Here is a 22,021-nt window from a genome sequence, read left to right on the forward strand (position 1 = left end):
CCCGCCACCACGCAACCATCTCGTACCGTAATGCACATGTGTCACAAATGCGTGGGAGCAGGAGCCGTGGACTGGTCGCATACCAATCGCGCACATCACGTAATATTAAATGTAAATGATGTAACTGAAAAACACGCAGCCGTTGCACACCGTACGTGGATCCTTCACAACTTTTCTAAAATGGCGGCTAGAATCCACACACCCACCGTGATGTGTATGCTTTGAATGCGCGACTACGAAAAAAAATTAAATTTTTTTACAAAAAAGAAAATAATATAAATATATTAAAATAAAAAATGAAGACAAAAAAATTAATCGTATTTCAGTTAGATTTTTTTTTTTTTTTTTGCAATTTTCTGAAAAATATGTAATGTTATTTAATGAATAAAATTTTTATAAATAAACATTTAAAAAACTGTAGGTATAACCACTATCATACTTAGAAATTAGGATTTAAAAGACCTTTGAAATTCACTGAAAAAAACCATAGGTTTTAGAGACGTTATAGTTAGAAATTAGCATTCAAAAAAGCTTTTAAATTCGCTGAAAAAACCATAGGTTTCAGAGACGTTATAGTTAGAAATTAGCATTTAAAAAACCTTAGAAATTCACAGAAAAAACCTAGGGGTGTTATAGTTAGCTGGCCATTTCACTCATACAAAACCATTGAAATTCCTCCGTTATAGTTAGTTCTGCTAACTATAACTTGCGCACCCGCAATGCACTGCTGATGATGTCACATATTACATCACTCATGACATGGTCAGTGACATCACTCGTGACATCACTGATGACATCTCAAATGACATCACTGATGACATCACTGATGACATCATCCATGTGATAATCTGATACACCTCATCATACACTAGTATAACCTTTCATCACTCACTGTAAAATACAGAGTACCGTATTTGAAACCAATGACACACCAATACCAGTTACTAAATACCCACTCACTGATTCCTAAGTCTATACACACAACTACCCATTCAACAACAGAATCATTTATACATGCAGTCACTAATTGATAGAACACTATCAAATGCACTTATACACATATATAGACATTGACACATCAGCAGTCATCTTAGTCGGTTATGCAGTCATCCTACTCACTCATGAATTTTTTTTATCACATTTACATTTACTCACTTACACAATTATCCAACAACACCTCATTTATTCAAACACATAGTAACTCATAGTTAATATTTTAAGAAATCACCATTACAATTATACACTCATTCATATAGTTACTCTCACAATCACTTACTCTTACACATACTTATTTTTATACACCAACTCTCACATACAATGCCTTTTATTTTTTTACTTTGTTGAAGATGTACAACTAAAACATATATACGCTCACCAATACACAAATAAATACACTCAGTCTCCCAAACAACTGTTTCCACATGCACTCTTAAACCTATACACCTAGTCAATCAACCATTCACAAATCTATGCATAGAGTTACACATACCCCATCCAACCACACACAAACTCAGTGTCCCATACAAATACTCACCCAACTAATCAATAACTAATATACACACTCATGTAGTTAGTGACCAACTGATGCAGCATGTTATACAACAACAGAGACAGTGATGCACACATTCACATAGTTTAGTTACTAATCCATGTATTAAGTGAGACACTTTTAATTACTCACTTAAACAGACAGTCAGACAGCTACTAAATCCTCCATCCAGACAGTTATATATCCACTCAATCTTCAATACAGATTGGCATATATATAATACATATTTAAATTTCAAACTAAACCACATTCACTGGATGATATCATCAGTGATGTCATTTGAGATGTCATCAGTGATGTCATCAGTGATGTCACTGACCATGTCATGAGTGATGTAATATGTGACATCATCAGCAGTGCATTGCGGGCGCGCGAGTTATAGTTAGAAGAATTAACTAAATTAACTATAACGGAGGAATTTCTATGGTTTTGTACGAGTGAAATGGCCAACTAACTATAACACCCCTGAAACCTATGTTTTTTTCTGTAAATATATATATATATATATATATATATATATATATATATATATTTATTCCAAATGAAGGTGCTCAAACACTTGAGAGTGCCACACACAGCATTCACATAATCCACTTTATTGCAGGACAGCAAGACATTAGCCTTCGTGATTCCAGCTACAATGTCGCCACTCACACCATACGCGTTTCGGGCTCTCATCAGCCCTTGATCTCTGGCTTGGCTTTGCAGGAGAAAACAGCAAAATTAACACCACACTCGCAATGAGCTTTTAAATCCCGCCTCAGTGGGCGTGTACATCTCGTGCATTGTGGTTGATAGAGTTCTTTTAAATCCACAGTGGGTGCCTTTTTTTCCCCTTTTCTCACAGTTTTAAAATATATACCACAGTGGGTTGCTGGAAACTCACCAAGTTACTGTCCCGCATATTTATGTCCTTGCAACTCGGCACGCTGTTCCGTACTGCACCTTGATTCACGGGCAGCTGGAAACGTTCTGTCGATGCCGGGGCATCCTCGTGACCTAGAGCGGGCCACTACAGATTCCAAATGAAGGTGCTCAAACACCTGAGAGTGCCACACACAGCGTTCAAATAATCCACTTTATTGCAGGACTGCAAGACATTAGCCTTCGTGATTCCAGCTACAATGTCGCCACTCACACCATACGTGTTTTGGGCTCTCATCAGCCCTTGATCTCTGGCTTGGCTTTGCAGGAGAAAACAGCAAAATTAACACCGCACTCACGATGAGCTTTTAAATCCCGCCTCAGTGGGCGTGTACATCTCGTGCATTGTGGTTGATAGAGTTCTTTTAAATCCACAGTGGGTGCTGTTTTTTTCCCCTTTTCTCACAGTTTTAAAATATATACCACAGTGGGTTGCTGCAAACTCACCAAGTTACTGTCCCGCATATTTATGTCCTTGCAACTCGGCAAGCTGTTCCGTACTGCACCTTGATTCACGGGCAGCTGGACACGTTCTGTCGATGCCGGGGCACCCTTTATTTGAACGCTGTGTGTGGCACTCTCAAGTGTTTGAGCACCTTCATTTGGAATCTGTAGTGGCCCGCTCTAGGTCACGAGGGTGCTCCGGCGTCGACAGAACGTGTCCAGCTGCCCGTGAATCAAGGTGCAGTACGGAACAGCGTGCCGAGTTGCAAGGACATAAATATGCGGGACAGTAACTTGGTGAGTTTGCAGCCACCCACTGTGGTATATATTTTAAAACTGTGAGAAAAGGGGAAAAAAACAGCACCCACTGTGGATTTAAAAGAACTCTATCAACCACAATGCACGAGATGTACACGCCCACAGAGGCGGGATTTAAAAGCTCATCGCGAGTGCGGTGTTAATTTTGCTGTTTTCTCCTGCAAAGCCAAGCCAGAGATCAAGGGCTGATGAGAGCCCGAAACGCGTATGGTGTGAGTGGCGACATTGTAGCTGGAATCACGAAGGCTAATGTCTTGCAGTCCTGCAATAAAGTGGATTATTTGAACGCTGTGTGTGGCACTCTCAAGTGTTTGAGCACCTTCATTTGGAATAGATATATATATATATATATAGCCAACTTTTTAATTAGAAGGCATCCTTTCCTATGGGCTATCTTGGGCCTACCTTATGGGCGACTTATATGTATTAAAAAGGGTTTTTTAAGCTTGGTAGAGGGGTTATTTGCCATGCCTAATTGGCAGTTTAAAATTGCATTCAGGCTGCAATGACAGACCTGAGACATGTATAAAATGCCTACTTAAGTGGGTGGCCCAATAAATGATGCATGTCCACTAATAGCACTTAATTTACAGGCCAGGGGTATATGTAGTATTATGGTTCTAGAGACTAACAAGTAAATTAAACATGCCAATGTTACCATGTTTTAGGGAGTGTACACAAGCACTTTAGAACTGGTTAGCAGGGGTAAAATGCACAAAGACCTAAGACCAACATAAAAGAAATCAGAAAAAAGAATGGTGAAGGCAAAATGTTATGGAGTGGCCCTGCAGAAAGGGCCAAGTCCAAAAATTGTGGACTAGAACATGGTCCTTAATTGATCTCACATTATCCATAACAATGTTAGCACCCAATACACAGTCTAATAGTTTGCCAGTCTTGTTAGCTCTTTTTTATTATTTTGTCTGTCTCAGGCTAACGAGGGCATATTCAACTTTATCTGTGTCTATGGCTCTTAACTGGATTCAAGACCTTCAAATTGTGGACAAAAATATCAGGCACCCTCCCTCTGTGCACCTGCTCTAATTATCTGATCTATATATGCAGATTTTTCCTGGTCTTCCTCTCATCTCCATTAATGTTGCTGCAAGGAGATCAAGCTCCCCTGTACTACAGCTTTAAGAGCATCTCACAAAATCTGTAGTTTTATGCCTGCACTATCATTCTCCTGCAAGTATTGTTCTATTTCCTTAGAAATGTGGGCCTTACTAGCTGTATACTGTGCCACGGTATGCCTTAGTCTCCATTGGGGAATATTATGACCATGGTGTGAAAGTACTTTATGTCCTATATCTACCTCCAACTGCTGTTCCTGGTGACTAGACACCCACAGCAAACAATTTAGTCTATTTTACGTTATACACACAGCAGAGGTCCCTCCCCCATGATGTGCCCCTCCCCAGAGATCAAATAGCAAATGTCTTTCAACTATGTTCTACCCCATCACTATGTTGCAGACAATAAAAAAATCCAGCGATTTAGCTGATGCATTTGCACCTCTAACATTTAGACTTAGTATATCAAGCACCCCCTTACTGATACTCATTTACAATTGCATGAACTGTAAATACCAAATCATGGCACCCCAAATAGAAAGTATTCAACCTTTGGGGTTCAAGAGCCTGCTTTCTGTCATCCTTATTTATGACAAGGTTACGCCTTACCCCCCTTTAAAGGACAACTCATTTCCCTCCCTCGCCCCGACAGTTCCTACAGCATATTCCATTCAAACTCAATAAATCTACCTTCACCATTGAGACTTCGAGGCCAGCAATAACAGTCTCATCTTCAATACCTAAGTGGCTGGATGCCCTCTCGGGTGATTAGCTGTGCTATACAAATAGATTGATTGATTGATTGATTGATTGATTGATTGATTGATTGATTGAATATCTGTGCTAGAGTGAGATCCATCCATCACGGTTTTTTCATTGTTTGTTCAATATCTCCCCTCGCATGACTCAGTCAGCCAATGCAAGCATGATGCTGAGCACCCCCAAAAGACACATACCAAGCTCCCTGAGACACATTAGACTTATAAATCACTTGCACAATACTCTTCTTTATGACTATCATCTCTACTTTTGGCTTGGTTTTATTTGTTTTAGACTGAACAGTTATCCATCAATGTGGGTTAAACATTTCTGGGTTCCACATTTGGCTCTCTTCGAGGTAACAATTTGGTTTCCTCCCCAGAAGCCTCTATCCCTAGCATTTGTTTTATCCATGATAGCACCACACCTGATGATGTGTCTTCTCCACTTGGAAGATTCCTCTGAATGGATGAACCCACAAATAATTGACCTTTCTCTCCCACAAGAAAGCTGTTGCAGGATTGAATGTTCTCCTCTTCTGCAGGATAATGGTAGGTAAATCTTGAAAGATCTAAAATGTGATTGTATTCATATCTCGCTGGGTCATTATGATGGCTTCTTTTTGGTTGAAGTAAAGAACACATATCCCGTCAAATTGACTCAAATTTCTTGGGTTGAAAGTAGCATTAGCTTCATTCTTCTCTTCATCAGACAGGCATTAAAGCTGGGAGAAGTAGATGGAGAGTGCATCTAGACATTGATGTCCAGCTGCATCCTGGTAGGCTCATTATCATATAGGTGCAGGGGTAATTACCTGTCCTTACTATGAAATCAGTAGTACATGTCTAGTCTTTACAATCTCTGTGATGTTCACTAAGGGGATAATTTCAGGTTAGTGTGATTATGCTTTTCTTTAAAATATCTTTGGCTTCGACACAGATCTTGTGGATTTGCCTCTTCCTTGGATTCAGCACAGCTCCTAAACCCTGACAACTGGGCGAGATGTGCAAAAGATGTGTGTGGGTGGGATTTACAATAGCCAAAAAATCATGAACAGTCTGTACAGAATTCCTTATTCTTCTTGGTACAAAAGTCGAAAGCGTTGTGTGGAATGGTTGTGCTACGCGGGCAGTACTTTAACTGTTCTTTTTCTTGTTTTGTTGTTGTTGTCTTCATTGAACAGCAGATAAGTCCGTGATGGAGGTTGTGATATCTCACCCTTTGTGCCTTAATCTTGACCAAGACTTTGTCCAACATTAGTAAATTTATCGCAATGACCCTGGGTTTTCTTGTGTGTTGGGTATCAGGGGCATTATTACAGCTTTAGAGGTCTTATAGTCGTGGCGCCAATGCTGTGATGCTCCTGTCCACAAGATTAGGAGTTAAATCCGGATATGGCAGGCAGTGCTGTGGCAGTCTGATCGTGGCGGTCTGTTAGGCTTATAGAAGTTACTAACTTATAGACCACTGCTGTCAGAGCGCCGACTGCATCTTCCTGCGTGGTGTGGCATACATACTGCACCTTGTAGGAACTGGGAGTACAAATCCAGGAGGAGACTACATGTGCCACCTGCATGTACCCCCAGGCCCAGGAGCAGCTCTTTGTTGCCTTTCCACCACCCTTTTCATTGTGGGCTCACCACCATAAAAAGGGCAGTGGACAGCCAACTCGTAATATACTTATTACAACTTCCTGATTGTTGCGCAATTGCAACAGGATCCTGGATCTCTGGCTATGCAGCAGTCCTGTGATAGTCCAACCACCAGACTTGTAATACTACAGAAAGGACCAGCATACTCATAAAAAGGTCCTATGTGTAATCTGACAGCTCCCCGGAATTTTTGGATCTTCCCCACACCTTCCCTTCCACCACCTCTGTTGTGGTTTCCACCATTTTCTGGGAGAGAGTGTGGATCAACAATGCACATTCTGTGCGGGTTGGAGGGAGAGATGTTACCCATTTAATGCAGATCTCTCGTCTTCCCAATAAAACAAAAATAAAATGAAGTGATCTCTTGGATGATTGAGTGATATTCCCTAAATCCTCTAAAACAGCAAAAATCACCAGTGCAAGGCTTTCTTTACCCAGAATCACAGACATGGCCTTACCCACTTTTTGCCAGACAAGTTGGTTGGTGGTACACTGCATAAACAAGTGCACATCATCAGCCAGCTGGGCAGCTCATTTGAGACAGGTCTTCACTACTAGCCTTCCCAGAATAGATAGCTTTTACGGGATCCAATAGGCTATGGGCAGTGTGAATAGATGATTTTTCCTAAGAGATGCTGGCATCACTGACTCATAAGGCATAGATATAGAGACTAGCTAGAGATGTGTCATCTCCGGCATTAGCAAGTCCCTTTTAAACAACTCCTCTGGCAAGGTGAAAACTCTGTTGGTACCTTGCATTATCATCCTGTACCAATTCTCCAATTTCTGGGGAGGCCTCCTTGCAATAGTTCTTCGCTTTCAACCCATGTGCCCAGCTAGCTAGTTGGTAATACTTAAATCTGGATAATCTGCCTCCTGCAGTCCAAGTTATGTCTTGCCAAGTTTTCAAACTGCCACCATTGATAATCTAACCCCAACTATTTAGTACTGCTACTTGTAGAGGTCACGCTGGGTTGTCTATCATGCATTCCAGGGTGATGGGCAAGTTCCATACTACGGCAAATTTACTTTAATAGGGTATCCGAAGAATCCATCTAAAGAGAACCCATAACCTTCGGACCCCATTCAAAGTCTTCAGTCTAATTTGCTTAGAAGAATTTGGTAATTCCAAACTTATAAAAGACATGCTAACCACTTGTGGCAGATCTCTCAGCATGGCCTGAGCATGTGCCTCATTTGTAGTTCCACTCCCCCCCAACCTTGCCCTAAAATTCTTTACCTGCAAAGCCCAGTAATTAAGTTGAAAATCTGTCTGTTATGTCACCTTCAATTCTTTTCCTGCATAGTTTTACCAATAAATGCTCTCCTCCCTCAAAACCCACATTAAGCTAGTTACTTCCCCTTGCAATTTCTTGAACTAATGCGATCTAAATGGCGGTGGACTTCATTAAAGATGAAGCTAAATTTTGGAAGTATCAACATCTTTATTATATTTCTGTATGTGGAAGGCCCATGAGGGACCTTTTTTTGTAATTATTTTTAATTAGCACAAACTTCATTAATTTTATGCACATACATACATACAATCAACTACGTACACATGAGCACCTAGGAATGTCAGTACAATACATCTTCGTTTGCTCCACTGGTATACACTTGAGCATGTGGCTAATACAACACATTCATGTGTACAGCTCTCAACAGCAACAAGTTCCCATGTGTACCTCCGGTTTTTAACAGTAGATATTCCGTCCTGTATTGTATGAAATCCACACTTTAAATTTCTAAATGCAAATGCAGCAATTACCCCAGAACATCCCCCCCACCAACTCCCCACCTGCAGTTATCCAACTGGGAACACCATAATTTGCTACATAAAAGATAGAGTGAGACTATAACAGAATACCAAGAGATCTGCACACAACTAGGGCACGTGCCACCATACCCTACAGTAAAACATGTTCAGATATAGGTCATAAAGTACATGTGCCTCCCCCACATCCGTAGCTGCGATCAATCCACCCCTGCCTGCGTTGGGGCTCATGAGTGACCTTAGCAATCTTTTGGCATTTATCATTTCCTTATTATATATTGACTTGGGCCATCTTTTCCAGATTTTGTACCACCGTGATCTCAAGGTATCTAATTTCATTTTTTACATGGCAGCTGTTACTTGAAGTATTCCATAAAATTATTTCAGTTTTCTGTGTATTCATATCCCAAAATCTTCCTGAAATCCTCCAGTGTTTGTAGAATAGATGGTTATGAACCCACCAGGTCTTAGGTGATCACCAACAGGTCGTCTGCATACAATGCAATTTTCTTCCTCCATCTGTTATGTTTAAAAGGGGTGATCTCTGGGTTCCCCCTTATCATAATGGATATCAGTTCAATATAAAGGGTTAAAAAGTGGTGGGGACAATGAGCAACCTTGTGGGGTCCATCTCTGTTTTTATAACCTTTTCATTCAGTCTCCCATTAGCCGCTACTCTCGCAGTTGGCTCTTTGTTAATTAACTGGATGGTTCTAGAGAATTCCTCCCCCAAGTCATATTGTCCAATTGCCTTATTTAGAAATTGCCAGCTAGGGTTATCAAATGCCTTGGTGGCATCGATTGTTGAAATTTCTAGCGGAATGTCCTCTTCTGTTGCCACATCTATTCCTCCCACTAATTTGTGTCTGAGTTCATTTAGCTGCCATCTCATGATAAAGCGCTTTTGATCCTCAAATACCAGATCTATGTGTATAGATTTTATAGTCAGTTTAGTAAAGAGATTGGCCTGTAAGATTCAAAGAATTTAGGGTCCTTGGTGGGTTTTAATATCGGACTAAGTGTGGCTTTGTCCCATGTTTGTGACAAACTACTTAACACCGGGATTAGCTCTTCTGCCAATATTATGTATGGCTCATTTGATAGACCATCAGGGCCTGATACTTTCCTCCTTTTTAACTCCTTAATAGCCCCTCTTACCTCCTCCTGACTTATCTATGAATTTAGCCCTGATTTCAACTCAGAGGTAAGCTTCGGAGTGGGAATTTCTGGAACCAAATCTCTATTTGATCTTCAGCAACATTCAAATCATCCGTATATAAATCTTGAAAGAACTTAGCAAAGGCCTTTTCTATATCTTTGTTCTCTGCATACCATTTCACCATCTCACAATCATCCCCCTAATGTTCTGCCTAACATTATCTGTCTTTATTTTCCCGGCAATTAGCTTTCTGCATGTCTTTCCATACTCATGATGAGCTTACTTACTTCCATCCCATTTTTTACGCAGATTGTCTTCTAGATAATTGTCCAGCTCTCCTTCTGCATTCCCAATTTTACCTGATAACTTGGTATCTTCCCGAATTCCAGTCTGGACATTCTCAAACCTATCTCACTGAGCTATTTCAATGTTTTTGTCTATATCCCTTAGTTTAAGCTTGTGCTCTTTATGCTTATATACTGCTAAGCTTATAATTCCTTCCCCTCATAAATGCCTTTTAGGTGTCCCAAGTAACATGCAGGGCTGATCTATGGTTAATTTCAAAGAAAAGTGCTGTATTTTGTTTCAACTGGGTGACCACTGTCTGATCTTGCAATAATGTCTAATCTAGCATCCAACTTGGAGGCTCCCAATCCTTTTGATCAGATAAATGTTCTTGAAGATGACTCATACCTTTTGCTCAATCTAACATCCAGAAGGAAAACATCTATTTTAGAGAGGTGGCCATAATTCTTATTATGAAATGTGTAGTTTTAGACATATTGGCTCTTTGTCTCCATAAATCGTATAATCCTAAATCCATTATTAACTGCTGTACCAGCACTAGCATCTTCGGGGAGTTCGCCGTATTTATCATAGTAGATTTATCAAAAGATGGAGCCAGTAAAACATTAAAGTTTCCTGCACCACTATCGGCACTGTAAATTACAGCAATTGATAGTACATTACTTGGAGAGGGTCATGATCATCAATGTTAGGACCATAAAAACCCACAATTGCAAACCATGTCCTATATATCTTAATCTTCACTATTAACCAGTGCCCCCTGTAATTTTATATATGTTCACACATGGTAACCAGCACATAACTCCTTATTAAGAATGGCATCCCCTTTGAACAGCACATTTGATCCATACAAAGGATGTACCTAATCCATGTGTGCCCTTCTATGGCTCCACACACTCCATCTGGTTGCCTTAGATATTCCAGGATCTTTCTCCTTCTACTCCTAACTCTAAGGCATTTACATTCCAGGATAAAATGCTTAGGGGGTAGTCTCTATGACCACCTGTGATTCAAATCCTGGAACCTTTCCTATAGCTGCTAAATATACAGGCCACCTGCCACTATTTATCCTCATGTTCTGCTTCATAACTTGCTGCCAATGAGAATTAGTTTCTATTTTTCCTGTATGCTTCCCACCAGGTGCTTCCTCCAATTCACTTCACAACAAGGTGCCCTCCATCCACCCCATCTTCCCCAGGAAACCCTCCGTATCATCTCACAGAGTATGCTTTTTATACTCTTCTGAGCCCCTCTTCTAGCAGGCAATCACAGCTGGGCAATCATTTCCTGCTCCTTTAGTTCTTAGATATGCTTTCCCAGATCCCATTGCCAATCCAGCATAAACTTGGATATATTGAATCGAATACGTAAAGACCAATCAGATTTGTTAAGACTCCCTGTTTTTAAGGCCTACGAGGAGATCTGCTCGTCATGGGTGATGGTTTCAAAGTTAATCAGCATCTTCCTTGAGTTTTTCCTGTTTAAATTTTGTCTGAAAGGATCACAGTGGATTCTGTGAATGGTGAATATCAAGCACAACAATATTGTGATACAGAAATATCGAGCCAAATATATCGCTTACAAAAATATAATTTCCCTATACATAAAATGGTGAGTACAAAAATATCAAACAAAAATATAGGTTCATACTAATATCATTAAAATATTGCAAAAATATCAATTTTCACTATTTATATATATATAGTATAATATAGCAAATCTTAAATATTTTAACATCTAACATTAATATATTTGTACATTAAATAACTTTAAATAATATTTATATATATATATAATCATATACAGCACACATATATATGTTTATATATATTTTTATTTTGTGTTTTATATAGCACAAAGTCGACCCGAAGGTATCAGAGTGCTTTACAAGAGCATTAGTTACGTTACAGATGGACACATTTATTTTTGGTAGGCACTGGGGGATTAGGGGATTTGCCAAGAATAGCATATGTTGAGTGTCCCTTCTGAGACTCAAAACCAGTTCTTCAGCTTCAAGGTTTAGCACTCTAGCTGCTAGGCCACATTCTCTCCCCATATATACCTATATATAATGTAACACTATTAATAAAAACATATTTTTTAATTCATATTAATGTTTTATTTCTTTTTTCCTTTACTTCTATAAAAAGCATAAATAAATTCATAAATATGCATATTCATACATATTTCAATGAAACATGTAAAATATTAAAACACAAGTAAAAAAGTAAAAAAACATTAAAATAAAGTATTTAATTAATGAAATATATTAAACTATGTAATTAAAACAAGATTAAAAAAATAAAAAATTACATGTCTCTATATAAACAAATGATATACAATTAAACAAACATATCTATATATATAGATATGTTCAGTAAATGTCCATTAACGTGCGCTCTCAGTACTAAAAGATTCCACAATACAGATGATGCGGCAAAGGGGTGTTTATTCACAACACGTTTCAACTACAAGAGTCTTGATCACGTGAATACTTGTGCTCATACTGCTGTCTTGCTAAGTACTGATGGGCTGTGAAAATGAGCAAAGGACAACCTGAAATTGTACCATAAAAATGCGGCAGACATCTTGGAACGGTCTAGACCTCTATAGTGGCTGGTATGATACACAATGAATATCACCAATGCATAACATCAGGTATGGTAGGTCTTTTAGTACTGAGAGCGCACATTAATGGACATTTACTGGACAAGAAATTTTCCGGCGTGCTCCGCCGGCTTATGCGCCAACTCCCACGGGTCCCGGAGCAATCAGAAGGAGCATCCTGGAAGTTTGTGTTAATTTGAGGATTGCATTGGACCGGCCGGAATACGAGAATTGCGATAAGCTACCATCATCGGCAGCAATGAAATGTGAAGGATCACAAAGTGTTTCAGGGTAAGTGCTGGACCCGCACTGTCCGTCCCTTGGGAGGTAAGGGTGGGTGTCATCCCCTTTGTGGCACTTCCGTCTCCCCGCCCGGGGCAGCGGCAGAGGGACCGCGCTTTCCCATACACTCGTTAAATACATAGCGGCACAGTTGCGTTCGTGCTGCGGCGGAAGACATTTTCCCGCTTGTACTTTGACATCCTGGACTTCGTATTTGTTGCATGGTTTGAACATTAAATAGCCATTTTATTATGAGTGTATATATTGAGCAGAAACCGCGTTTCCTTATTTGCGAAGCACACACGGCATTACCGGCGGTTGCCCGATATTTTGTCTAAGAACATTGACAACCACAATGATGCATTTCGCACTAGTGTGACACCGCGTTTCCTCAGGGGGAAACGTACATGGTCACTTTTGCAGCTAACATTGTTTGGGAACATTGATCACCATAATAACATAAGAATCTATACTGTTGGGAGTTGGTGGCACAACGGAGCTTAGAAAAATCTTTCTCTGTGTCCCCCACATGGGTAGATACTTTGGGACAGCCAGACCAATTCAAGTTAATAATAACACTACCAACGAATACAATTACTGGATATAGTAGGCAGCAGTGACAGCATACCGGCAGGAGGAACTTGTATTGCAACAGGAGTACATCAGACTCCACAAACAAGCGGACACATTACGAGGGTGTAGTGCAACATGGAAGAGGAGGAGGAACGTAGGGCAGCTGCCCAGGCCATCTTCACCAGAAAACCCAAAATTCTGACAGGAGCAACATCGGAAACAATACCTACGCCATCTACAGATGACAAGATGGCGAAGCTTGAGAAGCTTAAGAAAACGGAAATCTCCAAGTGGTGGGAGGCCATTTCTTTACAAAATTATATTGACCAAGAAATGGTGCCCAGGGGTCTGAGGATCTTTATTACACCTACATACGAGACACCAAACCCAGCAATGTTAACTGAATGGTCGGAAAACTCAGCCGTAACCTCCAGAAGAATACTGGAGATTTTAATCAAATATGCCTGGGTTGATAGGGAGGTCATTCTTAAGCAAATACAAGTAATAACGGAAGAATTTAAAACATTGGCAGATAAAGAGACTGTTGAGAAAACTTTACACAGCATGAAAGAGCGCCTAGAGAAACATGAAGAGGAAATTAAAGCCCGAAAAGAAAGAAAAATGAACAGAGATTACAATGACTACGAGAGCCGGAGAATTCTCACCTTCAGTCGCAAGTACGATCATCTCTACGAGAACAAGGAGAGACCAACGACAACGAGGGAGGAGAAAGAAGTAGATCAGACAACGCCAATCTCCACGGCAAGTGAGACAGAGTCGGACATCTCAGTTGAAGACACAATCAGTCTCGATCCGACAACTCGCCAAGTGAATTTTTTAGAGGAGCACCGCCACCTGCGCCGGAGCAGGCGGACATTGAAGGGGGCTCCGGCGAAGAACACATCAGGTTGGAGGGGACGAGGACGAGGCAGCGGACGAGGAAGGGCAGAAATAGAAGGAAAAGACTTCAACAACGATGGGAGAAGAGGCAGAGCAAGGGGCGGCATGGGAAATTACAGAACCCGCTCCAGAAGAATGCGCTGATGGATTTGGAAATGGTAAACAGAACTATCATTAACTTGTCCAACAGAATAATGACTGATATGGAAAAAAGGACCTTATGTCTGGGTCTGTCATTTTGCCCATCAAGACCTTTTAACTATACAGGGGCCAGAATAGACTTGTTTAAGTTTATTAGAAAGTTGAAATTAAAAAAATGGCACACTTTGAAAAGACTAGGAAACAGCAACAGGTTGAGATTCCCCATTTCTAGACATCAGGGCGAGATCACCACAGGTGACATGGACACTTTGATTAACTTGATAGAATTGGAACAAGAGGGTTCAGGGGAGGCAAGTGGGGTTGCATACAATCCCACCGACCTGCCTGTTGGTGACAATGGGCATATAAGCAACACCCAGATTTTGAACAGTTTTGGGGTAATAACTGATGATAGTGCACTTTCAGGCTTTAAACCCAAATCTACTTTCCTTCCCTCCCTGCCACATGACAATATTGATACTTTTCACGATTGTGTTACCAAAGCCCTGTGTACTTTTAGACACAAGAGGAACAATTTCAAGCACAATCACAATAATCTTTCTCATGACCAGAGACAGACTCTCCAGGATCTCTCCGATGACACGAGTGTGGTGATACGCCCCGCAGACAAAGGTGACAATGTAGTCATTCTGAACAAAGACAAATACATAGCCGAGGCTCTCAAGCAACTGGGGCATTTCAAAAGTTACATTTCTGTTTCCACAGAAGTATACAACCAGAGTGTTATTGGTCTATGGGATAAGCTCATAGTGTGGAAAGATAAAGGGATTTTGGAATGGGAGGAGTATAGATATTTAAAAAATGACCATCCGGTACTTTACCTTCTACCCAAATTACACAAAAAATCCCACAGATCCTCTGGGGCGCCCGATAGTGTCATCCAGAGGGAGCGTGGCAGAGCATGTTTCCAAATATGTTGACCATTTTCTGAGAGATTATGTCATGACCCTACCAAGCTATGTCAAGGACACTAAGGATTTTCTCAAGAAAATTCAGGACATCAGGTGGAGTGAGGACTCTTTCCTCATTACACTGGATGTACAATCACTGTACACCATCATTGATCACAAACAGGGGTTGAATGCATGTGACCATTTCCTGAGGAATAGACCTCTCAGACTCAGAGAGCACAGCAAGATGCTGTTGGAGATGATCGACTTCTGTCTTTCCAACCACATCGTTCTATTCGATGGGGTCCTCTACAGACAAACGACGGGTACAGCGATGGGTTCATGCTTCGCCCCCAGTTTCGCTAATCTTTTCATGGGGTGCTGGGAGGAGACAGTATTTGCTAATCCTGAGCACACACATTACCTCAAACATATAACCGCGTGGATGCGGTACATAGATGATTTGTTCATCATTTGGAAAGGGAGTGAGGGAGAAGCACATGAATTCATCAAATGTCTCAATATCAGCCCTAACAACATTGTCCTCACTGGTCACGTCAGCAGTATAGGGGCTGAATATTTGGATGTCAAGATTGACATCATAAACAACCAAATACGGACCACTCTTTTTAGAAAGGCAACGGCAGGCAACAGCATCCTCCACGCACTCAGCAGCCATCCCGAAACTCTCAAATGGAGCATACCCTTTGGTGAGCTGTTGAGGGCGAGGAGGAACTGCAACACAGACGAAGCATACCAGCAAGTTAATCAAGAGATGCTAGAACGATTCAAAATCAGAGGATACCCCAAATGGGTACTCCTCAGAGCAAGAGACAGAGCCAATAGGATCTCTAGAGCATTGACCTTGTTGGACAAACCTACACAGGCTATGGCGGAGGATGACGAGATCACACGCATCATCATGACATTCAACACCAACTCAGACAGCATTAAGAACATCCTAGTCAAGAACTGGGATATTCTAAAAAATGACAACATAATCGGCACCAGCATTCCCAACCGGCCTAACATCACATACAGGAAAGGGAGAAACATCAGAGATATGTTGGTGCACAGCGATGTGACCACATATCCCCAGGGACATGAACACGGCCTCCAGGGATTTTTTCCCTGTAGCCACTGTAAGGCGTGCAGAAAAAGTACTTTTCTCAAAAAGACCTCTTACAACGGAGTGGAGAAGACAATTGAGCAATTCCTCACATGCAGTACCACGTTTGTAATCTATGTTATCGAATGCCCATGTAAACTTTGGTACATAGGCAGTACCACTCTTCAGGCCAAAAAGCGGGTACTAGAACACAGCAGGGCTATCACGCATGTAGATGAGAAGTATCCTGTTGCACGACATTACAGAGATCATCACTTTTCGGACCCCACTTTACTTATATTTTTCATTTTGGAACAAATCATGAGTAACCCTAGGGGAGGCAACAGGGTGCTGAGGTTGAGACAAAGGGAATCCAAATATATTGTGGATTTCCAGACCAAGGATCCTGGGGGTCTTAACCAAGATGAAGAATTGGGCCATACATTTGAGGGAGTGAGTTAGCCACATTCTTAGATGGCTTTCATATGTCTTTCCCAGCCGATTTTTAACCTTCTTCCACCGTAGTTTCTGTTCTGTTCATTTCTTCCTTTTCCCCCCCTTTATCGCTTACTTCCCTCTCTTCTTCCATTAACAGTATGTAGTAGAATTATCAGCTGCAATAACATGTAATTTCATGTACGAAGTGTTAACTATTGCAATAATCAAGGAATTTGATTGTGATTTTTTAATCTCTTTTTTAATTTTTGTTTCAGGAGGAAAGGAAGGGGCCCGAACACCAGCACTCACTCTTCACGGGCATCCTACCCTTTTCCCCTCATCATCACTTCCATCACCGCTAGTACTGTGAGATTGGGCACATGAGAACTTTGGACCACCACTTTTCTTCTAACACGGTCAGCCTGTATATCTGGTCAATACATTTTTTCATCATCTTTTCAGCAATTTGTATTTTAGCAGTGTTCACTTGTAAGAGTCACAAATTACAAACCTCTTGAATTGTGACAAGAGGGTGTGATACAATTTAGGGGCACTTGCCCAGTTATCCTGCATGGTTCAGTGCACACAAGAACTGATACTGTAACGCCGATCTTAATTTATGTCCAGATTGTTCCATTTGGGTCACTGGTTCAGTTTATTTATTTTTTCTGGCGTTTGATACGATATATTTGTTTCAAATTCACATATACCTGGACACCTGTCCAACACAACATACTACCCAGATAATCTCTGTTTGTGTATTTCTTGTGTATTTTCAGAGATAATATGTGATAATGTTGGCATTTGCCGCAATTTCTGCCATACCTGATGTTATGCACTGGTGACATTTATACTACTACCCAGATAATCTCTTTTTGTGTATTTTCAGCGATAATATGAGACAAGGTTGGCATTTGCCACAATCTCTACCATACCTGATGTTATGCATTGGTGATATTCATTGTGTATCATACCAGCCACTATACAGGTCTAGACCGTTCCAAGATGTCTGCTGCATTTGTACGGTACAATTTCAGGTTGTCCTTTGCTCATTTTCACAGCCCATCAGTAATTAGCAAGACAGCAGTATGAGCACAAGTATTCACGTGATCAAGACTCTTGTAGTTAAAACGTGTTGTGAATAAACACCCCTTTGCCGCATCATCTGTATTGTGGAATCTTTTAGTACTGAGAGCGCACGTTAATGGACATTTACTGAACAAGAAATTTTCCGGCGTGCTCGGCCGGCGTGTGCGCCAACTTCCACGGGTCCCGGAGCTATCAGAAGGAGCGTCCTGGAAGTTTATATATATAGATATATATACATATATAGAGAGAGAGTGCTATTTAAACAATATTAATAATAAGTATTTAAATAAAATAAAAAAATATTCGCTATTCTTACTCCAGTCTGAGCAACAGGAGCAAAAGCGTTGAATTTAGGAGAGGTAAAATTTACTATTCCCACTCCAGTATGTACAACAGTAGGGAAAGGGCTCGACTTCAGAGGGGTTACATTTACAATTTCCACACCAGTCTGTGCAACAGTAGGGAAAGTGTTTGATTTCAGAGGGGTTAATTCTACTTTTCCCTCTGCAGTCTATGCAACAGTAAGGAAATCATTAAAATTTGAAGGGGCTACATGTACCATTCCCACTCCAGTCTATGCAACCGTAGGGAAAGTGTTGGATTCCTGAGGGGTAATATTTACTATTCCCATTCTATTGTGTGCAGCAGTAGGGAAAGTACTTTGCTTCAAACACATAACATATTTTAATAACCATATTAGTTCAACAGACATATAAAAGTCTTAATGGGAAAAAAATATATATATAAAAATAGTAAACAATAAAACAGTTTACATGATTATTGGAATATGTAATAATTAATTTGAATTAAAAAATGCTATTATTTATTATTAATTTTAGTTATGACAAGCCTAGCACCCAACACTTAAAATATAACAAAAATAAATAAACATGGCACAAATTACATATTTATTTGTCAACGAAATAATTATTAATGAATTATTACTTAATTAACTTCCCACCCTATACACCTACAAACCCATCAACCCCCCACTATATAACTAAAAAATATATTGCCTAATACATTATTAATTAAACATACCTAATTAACTTCCTACCCTGTATCCCTATAAACCTCACAACCCACTATAGCACTATAAATTACTATTAGCAATTAAATAAAAAATGATAAATCAAAATTGCAAACAATATTTAAAAATATTTTCAACAATTATACAAACATTATTTAACATAGAACAGTAATATATGAGCTAAAACACATAAAGATAATAAGAAACAATACTTTTATAACTATATTATTGAAAACAATGTTAGCAAGTTAACAACAGTTATTCTTGAAAATGATGTTACCTAAAAAATGAATTTTCTTCTCAACAATATTTCTGCATCACGATATGGTTGTATCCCAATATTTTTTTCCAAAATTTATGAATCTTGATATTCATAACCTGGTATTTTGTCCAAATACCCTCTGTATATCCAAGGCAAACTCATTTGGGTCTCTCAATGAAAGAAATTAATTGTCTAACTTTACCATGAACCCTTTCAGGTTCTCACCCTCAGTCCCTTCTACGATATTTTAAATTCTCAGGTTATTAAGTCTCGCACTGTTCTCTAAAGATTCTAGTTCATTGTGAAGTTCTTTCTCACCCATTCTCAGAGCTTTGATCTCTTCACAATTGAGCTCCACTTTTCCTTTTAGCTCCAGCTATTCTTCTTGTGTCAATTGAGAGCCAGATGATTTAGGCAACTCCAAGGATGAAGTTTCATATACCCAGGTCACTCTTGCCTATTTCTGATTGTTTGAATACTAAATACATGATCAAAAGCAGTGACATTACAATAACACTCTGCATAGACGGTTACTGGCTTCCCATAGCAAGCACTTTTACCAGTCAATGCACCGGGAAGATCAAGAGAAAGGGATCAGGCTCAGATGGTTCTCATAGTAGACTAAGTGATGCTAAAGAATATGAGAAAGATCAGTTGCTGTGCAGCATTCAAATGTGTGTGCATGTCTGTTTCACATGTTAGCACATGAACTGGGTAGTTCAGTGCACATGGAACCTTGCAGTATGATATAGTCTCACTCAGTCTGCCCCTTTGCCCTGTGCTTGGGGCACATTGATGTCCTGGTTTGCAGTTTGCCAACAAAAGGGCACAAAGCACTTGTGGTCATGTTACAATAGTTCACAAAGTTCAAAGGGGTCAGTAAGATGACCCAGCACCAACTAAGCAATGGGGAAAACAAGAGTCCTATTCTCTATTGGCATCTCAGGAGGGCCCATGGTGTGACATGTTCATTGTTGTGTTGAATGGATGACACACCTTGGGCATACATGTAGTGAAATGTGTCCCAGGTCTGAAATTTCTTCTCAGTCATGCCCCATGCACATGGGTCATCTGCAAACAAGGGGAAGGTTGTGGAGAGCCCACAGGTAGTAGTTTTCATGATGTGCCCTTTGGTGAACGGGATAGGCAATGGGTGCAGTGCACCATACTTGGCACTGCCTTCTTGCACAGACAACAGGAGCATGGCTGTGACATAGAGTTCTTCTGGCGAGAGCCAGCAGGTTCTCAGCTCGCAAGCAGTAGACTTTCATTCCTGAGCAGTGGAGTAGAGTCCCTACTCCTGCAAGGGAAACAATGATCTTAAACAGTCATATCCTCTGTATTGGTGCACACAGGTGCTTGCAGTTGAAAGGCAGAGCCTGATCTAACACACATGGCCAGTTTACATTTCAAAAGAGTGGCAGCTGAGTCTGAGCCATCCAACCACAGAAATTCAAAGTAATCCCTAAATATTTAGGGGATAGTGCTTTGAAACAAGCTACCATAATGTGCACAGTTACTCTCGTTTCCTTGGGGATGGTAGATATTTTTCAGTGTATACTGCTGTATGCACTGGAATGAGAAAAACCTTTAAGCAGTTAGGGACTGTTGCTAGTCTCTTACTTCTTAGGTAGAATAGAGCAAGAGAGGCAGGTGATGGCAGCCCATCTCCTTTGTGTAGGGATGTTCTAGTGGACAAGGTCCACGATTCATCTAAGACGAACCGAAGAAAGATACAGTAGGGAAGCTACTCTGAGAAGTCATGAGTTGGTACCCACTAAGGAGTGGAGAAAGAAAGAATTCCTTTTGTTTTATTTACCCTCACACACCCTAGTGGTGTCATGCTTCATCATCGGGTCACCCTGACGCCTAGAAGTCAGGGTGGGCTCGACCGTATTTCAGGGAGCTCTTAGAGAGATTTTTGGCCAGGGGGAGTTAAAGATTAAAAACCCACTGACAGATCCCGGTATCCCTTTATTGGTGGATCTGTCAGGGATATTAACAAAGAGAATAAAAAGGGTCAGTGGGAGTGTTATGGTCCTATGCCCCTAATGCCCTACCTTTCTTTGATTAATCTAAGATGAATTGGGGACCTTGTCTATGCCCTCGTGGAGTATTTTTGTGGATTAATGTCCATACAAGGGCGGACATACTCCTACGTGATAATCCCCCTCAGCCCTTACGGCACAGGGTAAGTTTTCTTTCCCTGTTTGCCATATTTATTGTTGCGGCATGTTCTAGTGGCCGTGCCTTTGGCCAATGTACTTTCTTTAGGTGCCTCATCTTTCAGGCAAAAGACCACGCTGTTGGAACTATACTGTTCTAGGGAAGGTGGACATAATAAAACATAACCACTCAATCAAATAGGATGTGAATACAAAAAATACACATACACTTAACTTACAATGGGTGTAGTAGTAGCGGGGTGGTGAGAGTAGCACAGAGAGGGGTATGCAGGATAGAAGAGAACAGATATCGGACAGAGGACCCCTACATCAATTGGGAATGCATGGATACTGCAGAACTCCAGTGTAGGGATTGTTTTCCCTTTGGGATATAATCATCACTTCACACTACTTGTGTGCCTGAAGGAATTGATGGGACCAAGTCATGACAGACTACACTGAGAGCTTGCAGGCAGTTTGAACACAGAGGGGTAAACAAAAAAGGTCTGTAACCCAAGACTGCAGATCAACAGCCTCCAACTTGTTGTTGCGTCCTA

General features: G+C 40.5%; 1 protein-coding gene across 2 annotated transcripts in view; it reads right to left on the reverse strand.

Annotated features, from left to right (window-relative positions):
• The window catches only part of LOC146813693 (solute carrier family 22 member 7-like), a 333,280-nt gene that overhangs the window by 130,048 nt on the left and 181,211 nt on the right, over positions 1-22,021 (reverse strand). The gene's annotated exons all lie outside the window — the stretch shown is intronic.

Source organism: Triturus cristatus, chromosome 6, assembly GCF_964204655.1.
Source record: "Triturus cristatus chromosome 6, aTriCri1.1, whole genome shotgun sequence".
NCBI lineage: Eukaryota > Metazoa > Chordata > Amphibia > Caudata > Salamandridae > Triturus > Triturus cristatus.